Source organism: Cetorhinus maximus, chromosome 11 (assembly GCF_964194155.1).
Source record: "Cetorhinus maximus chromosome 11, sCetMax3.hap1.1, whole genome shotgun sequence".
NCBI lineage: Eukaryota > Metazoa > Chordata > Chondrichthyes > Lamniformes > Cetorhinidae > Cetorhinus > Cetorhinus maximus.
In genome coordinates, this window is record NC_135889.1 from 94523721 (window position 1) to 94530308 (window position 6588).

Consider the following 6588-nt stretch of genomic DNA (forward strand, 5'->3'; position numbering starts at 1 on the left):
CCACAGGTTCCTGGTCTCCAACATTCCTCCAAGTGCCAGTGATCTCTGATGTCCCTGCCTCCGCCTACTATGGGCCAGATTGTGTGATGTGATGACCGGGTTGTGACCTCGAGATGCTCTCGAACTACGTCCCACCGAGGTGTGTGTCCCTGTGCTGGTGGAGGGTGTGGGTGAGTACTGTGACGGGTCTTCTATGGTTCATCATCTGAGGTTTCATCGGGGCTGGAGCTGAGGCCCTGGCTTGTGGGTGCCTATGAAAGAAAGGAGAGATAATTAGTGCATGGCAGGCAACTCTAAAACAGGACAATGCACTCACAGTATGGTTTTCTGAGGGATGAGCTGGTGCAGGATCCTCACTTGGGTGTGTGTCGCTAACATCCTTTCTAGCCAGCTCGATGGCTCGATTCTCGTAAAGAGTGAGGACCTTGATTTTGACCATTCCATCCCTGGATTGAGACCTCCCCCTTTGATTGTGAGTGAGCTTGTCCTGCATAAAGACAGATGGAGAATGTGAGCAGGATGCATGGCGGGGCAGATGATAAGGATGCCTGCCATGTTTGGGTGGTGAGTGCAGCCATGTACGGGATGAGGACACAAACTCCAGACGATATGAGGCCAGCTGGAGATGTGAAGCTGCATGTGTGAGAGAGTGAATGGTGATGTCTCTTGAGCTGGCAGTGTGTGAGATGCCAGTGAATGTGTATTGACTGGTGAGTGTGTGAGTTGAGAGTGAAAAGATGGTTGACTTACCCTGGGGGCACAGATGAGATCATTCATCCTCTTTCTGCACTGGGTGCTGAACTCTTCTGTGCTGCATTGGCACTGATCACCACTGCCACCTCCTGCCAAGCCGGAGCGGTGAGGTTGGTGGACCTCTTTCGGCCATCACAGGGGTAGAGGACATCGCTATGGGCCTTGACTGCGTCCAGAAGGTGTTCCAGCGAGGCGTTACTGAATTTGAGCACAGCTACCTTCTTCCCTTTTGGGACCATCTCTCTCATCTGTGGCAGTCTCCAGGCTGCAGACATTGACAAAGCTCTGCATGGGTGCCATTTAAATATGGCACCTGGAGTGAGGAAACAGTGAGCTCACAGCAGGGTGGGCGAATCAGAGGCCACCTACCCATGATCCAGCATGTTTCCCGCACGTGAATAATTAATATGGCAGGAAGCGGACGATACAGCGCAAAAATCTGCCATTGCAGCCAGCGGGCAGAACCCCATTTTTCACGCCTGCTACTGCACTTATTGCAATGAGGGGAAAATCCCACATGTTGGTCACTAGCAGAGGGGAGGTTGAGTGGCAAGGCACCCTTGGAGTCCTGGGATGAAGCCGCTGGGGTACTTGCTGGTGCTCCTCCTCTCTGTCAATGTGTAATGGTGCCTCTTTGACTCCTTGAGATGAAGGGGCACCTGGAGGGAGGTCAAGGTGCCTCGTCCCTCTCTTGCCTAGCCACTGCAGCCATGGCTAGAGCAATGGGGTGCAGTCCAAGTGCATATCTGGCAGCCACTGTGTATTCTGTTAGACCTTGGTCTCCAAGGAGGCCACCACCTTTCCAAGCAGCCCACCACCTTTCCAAGCAGCCCACCACCTTTCCAAGCAGCCAAGCGCTCGCATGCTGGGGACATGACAACAGACAGAACATGGATGGACTCCTCCAGCCTTTGGTCCAGTATGCGCATAGCCTCTGACATTTCTCTTATGGCCCAGTCCAGAGGCTCATCATCTGCATGGGGCTGAGCAGGGGTCTGGTCTCCAGCAGTTCTCTGAGTGTCAGAGACCTTGGCTATCACTTCCTCTGCCAGCTGTGGACCTACTCTTGTGAGGTGCTCATCAGATTGTGACCCCGACTCTACACTCTACTCTAGAACGTACACCAACTGAGGTGAATGTCCCCGCGTTGATGGATGGTACTTGTGAACACTGTGACAGTGCATCCTCTGAGGAATGAGAGTCAACATCCTCAGAGTGGGGTTGGAGGTGAAGCTTTGGGTCAGCTGGCTTCTTTTCCTCCCCCTTATCTTGCAGGTACCTGGAGAGGAGAAGTAAAAGATTTAGTGGATGCCTAAGCAGACTCCCTTATTAGAACCAAGTCTCACTCTGTCAGCACACCTGACAACTGCAGACTGGAGGCATCCTCACTGGCTTGCTGGTGGATTCCTGTCTCACTTTCAGTGTAGGCACTGTCTCAGTCTTCCCCGGCTAGTTGGGTGACCTTCTCCTCGAAGATAGTGAGGGCTCTAATGTCTGGAATGCTGCCATCAGTATGGGCCCTGTTGTGCAGGTTCTTGTCCTGCAGACAGTCAGAAGGATCGATTGTCATCCCATTGGGTGCATGAGCAGTTTAAGAACCGACATGCCTATGCCAACTCCTGAACCCTCCCCAGCGACTGATGAACAAGCATGATGAGCTGCAACTGATAGAACATTGAGAGTACGAAGTGGCTGCCACACATTCAGTGCACATGCCCCATCTACTGTGGGGTCCCACAACCCTAACTCCTGTCTAACATCCCTGTGCGCTCGCACACTTACACTGCCTGATGGCATGGTGAGTGTCACTTTGAAGTGAGCAGACAGTGCCACTTACCCTGGTGCAGCTCAGCAGATCATTCATCCTTTCTTGCTACTGCTGGCCAGTTCTTTTATGGGCCCACAGGCACTAACCCCCATTGCAACCTTCACCCAGGCTGCCTAGGTCAGATGGGAGGGCCTCCTGCTGCCATCTCTGAAAACGGGATCTCCCACCTTTCCTGGGGAGAACATTCAGGGAGGCATCGCTGAACCGTGGGGCTGCAGGTTGTTTCTCTGCGACATTCTGATAGATGCAGTAAGTGCAGCGCCTGGCTTGCAGCGAGTGAATGGCTGTGCAGGTACCTGTTAAATATGGCCCGTGACCTTCCACCCCATGTGGTAAGGACGGAAAGGCGACTTTCTACCCATCCCCACTGCAGGATTTGCCATGCTCCTCGTGCATGCATATGTTGTGAGCAGAAAACACAAGGTCACAGGGGGCCAGCTGTCCTGCCCCCGAGCGCAAGTCACTCTCATTTCTGCTCCCGCCACCCAACTTATACTCCAGAACTGAAGATACCGCCCCAAGTTTGTGCAATTGCGACAAATCAGCTGGAACAGTGGAACAGCATCACAAGTAGACCTCCCCTCATGCAGCCAGCTCACGCATGGCCATGCCAGTGCCCTGCGCAGAATGGGCCGCCGTGCAATATGTGCCGGAAGTAGCCAGTAACACAGCCTGTGCCATTTTATTGCTTCGGGGCTTCCACAGTGCCAGCGTTAGTTGTGGTGAGGAGCCCCAAATCACTGCCACAATATGGGCATTTAGGCTGATTTTTTTTTATTGTGGAGAGGGAGGAGGAGTTAAAAGCAATTACCAGAAGGAAAGTGCAAAAAGAAAGTATAAATAATAGGAGGTTACGGCACAAGGTTGGATTGAGAGCAGGGGATGAATCGTGTTTTTAAAAATGCAGTGGAAAACATTGGTACTGAATTTTGCACAGGGAAACAAAAGATAATTTCTGATCCAGATCTACATTTCATGGATAATCGTGTGCATTTTGTGAAATTGATTCTCAAATTGGATTGGTCAATGTGGACTGCATCACCATGAGTGGGGGTAGAGTTTTCATTTTGGGTGCTGTCAGTGAATCGGGCACAAATCGCTCCTAAAATTGCCGCAGTTCACTGAATTGAATTTTTTTTCAAGTTTCGTTCAAGCGCATTTGCAACTCTGAATATAAAATCTGCCACAAATAAGAGCAATCAGGCAGCATTTTCAAATGTAATTGCTTTCTCCTCTTATATTGCAGGTACAGTTTGATAAATCCAGCTCAAAATGGGCTTATCACAGAAAGTAAGCATTTTCAATCAGTGACTAATCCAGCACCAGTGAGTAACCTAATTTTAAATCACTGAAAATAACTTAAAAATGTATACAGAAACATTAACTATATTGTTGTCAGCTTGGTGTACAGTTGTCAGTTTCTTAGTAACTTAAATATCCTTGAATATTTAAAAAAAACTTCTAAAAGGTGCCTATTAATGCTTGTGCACTTAGAACAAATCTTAATTTTAAAAGTCTCCTCAAAGGCCCACAATTAGTGGAAACTTGCCATGGTGATTAATTAGTCTGTTTCCAAGGGCAGCAGTAAATCCAGGGGAGAGGGTGGTAATCAGGGGGAGGGCAGGCGATGGCCCGGAGAGGCCCACAGACAGCCAGCAGTTGAAAATCAGGGGAATGGGAGGAGAATCTTGACTCTCCCTTTGATGCTCAAGGCCTGCCTGATAAAGATTCAGACAGGCCTGTAAATGGGCAAGCAGCCCACTTGCCTGAAGCAGACATAATGCTGCTTGAAGATGTAAATTTTCCCCCCCATCCCTGTAGGACACTGATTTCAAGGTTCAGCTAGAATTGGAGGATTCCTGTGCTGTAAAGCAAAGGCCCCTGATAAATGAGATGCCTGTCCACTCTCTAGGCATAAGAATAAGGGGGTTAAAGTGGGGGAAGTTAGTGAGCTGTCAAACTCACTGATGTAATTACTTTCCAGAGGTTCTTATCTTGAATGTTTTTAACTTCTGAGAAAGTTCATAAGCTCCTCGCTGAATTGCTTTGGCTTAAAAAGAGTGTTCTCTAAGCAGCAAAAAAGATGGAAACAGATTTATTCACTTGCTGTTGCATATACCAACAATCTCTGTGGCCTCTAGTCCTACTATGATAATAATTGTTCATAAAGCACACAGAGTTCTTTAGTATATGGGGGATGTTCAGTTCCCTGATTGGTAAAGGATTTACTGTAACTTCACACAAGGAGCTCTTCTGTTACCATTGAGGAATTCTCCCACAAGATCTCTTTGAACTGTCAGCATCTCTCCATTTTTAGTTACAGTCTGATTATGACATTATCCAGAAGCACATTCTTGGTATGTTCACACAGTTGAAATATCAGATTTATTAATTCATTATCTTCAAGTATTGAAAAGTTGATTTCCAAGAGAAGAACATTAGAGTCTCCAAAATTCTCCTAACCAGGACACCTGGATTTTGTGATGCCTCCTGACCAATTTCTAGAGCAAGCAACTGTAGATTCTGCAGCAAATCCTTGCAGGTCGGGTGACGAGACAAGTTGGTGGGGATGAGGGGAGGAGTTGGAGGCTGCTGGGACTCCTAATCAGATATTTTAAAATCTCAAACTCAATACAATTATTGTTAGAAGCAGGCCTTTTGTTTAGAAGGTTGGGTATATTAATTTGTCTAAAGGCTGCTTACAGTGCACAGTTTCTAAGGGGTGAAATTTTAAATCGCAGGCAGAAAGCTGAGCCTTACTGAGGCAAGTTTTTGTTTTATCTTATAGACACTTTTCTCTTCTTCCTGCTAGGTTTCAATGAGTGGGCACCCATGGTGGGCACCCCACTCAGTAGGCTATGTAAGTGTCATTGGGACCCTAATGACATCATAGGGCCCCAATTTGCATATATTAATGAGGCTCCAAACTGAGTCAAGCAGGTGGTAGACCTTCTGCATCCTACAACATTCATCATCCCCCAGAATTGCACATTCCCAGATGGGTTGACACACAAAGTATTATTCACAGTTGACTGGGGAGAGAGAGGATTAACAGCTCATCTATCAGCGTTATTTCTAGTTTCTCTGATTGACAAATTTTTGCAGAAATTCTACTGCCAGCTCCAAGAATGCACAATGCATAAACTTACGTGTTCCTGAAAAAGAGTGCAAAAAAGATGTGGGATTCATTTTGATTTTACTTCCAAGCAGTGTGCTAAAGGAAAACTGCACAGTGGTTGTGTGCTGGGCTATTTGTTGCCTGTTCTGTTTTTGAACTCAGCTGATATGAGGTTTTTGTAAAGTTGCATAATAATCAGTATATGAGCTGGATTCTGAAGTAACAATTACGTGAATGAATCGCTCCTAATAGCTCAAGGGTAAATAAACGGCCAAGTGTGATGCCAACTCCCTGCTTTCTGTCAATTGACCGATCCTCAATCCATGCTAAATATTACCCCCAATCTCATTAGTCTTGATTTTGTGTAATAATCTCTTACGGCACATTATTGAGTCCTTTTTGAAAATCTAACTACGCCACATTCACTGGTTCCCCCTTATCTGCCCTACCAGTTACATCCTGAAAAGTTTCTAACAGATTTGTAAAACACGATTTCCCTTTCACAAATCCATGTTCACACTCCTCGATTATATGATAATTTTCTAGGTGCCTTGTTATCACATCTCTAATAATAAATTCTAGCATTGTGCCCAATACTGATCCTAAGCTAACTAGCCTATAGACCCCCATTTTTCTCTTCCTCCTTTATTAAATAACGAGGTGATGTTTACTATAGGGAGGGGTACTGGTAACGCCACTGGACTAGTAATCCAGAGGCCAAGGCTAATGCTCTGGGGACACAGGTTCAACCACGGTTGGAATTCAAATTCAATTAATAAGTCTGGAATTTTAAAAAAGCTAAACCGTAATAATGGTGACCATGAAACCATGGCCAATTGTCATAAAAACCCATATGGTTCACTAATGTCCTTTAGGGAAGGAAATCTGC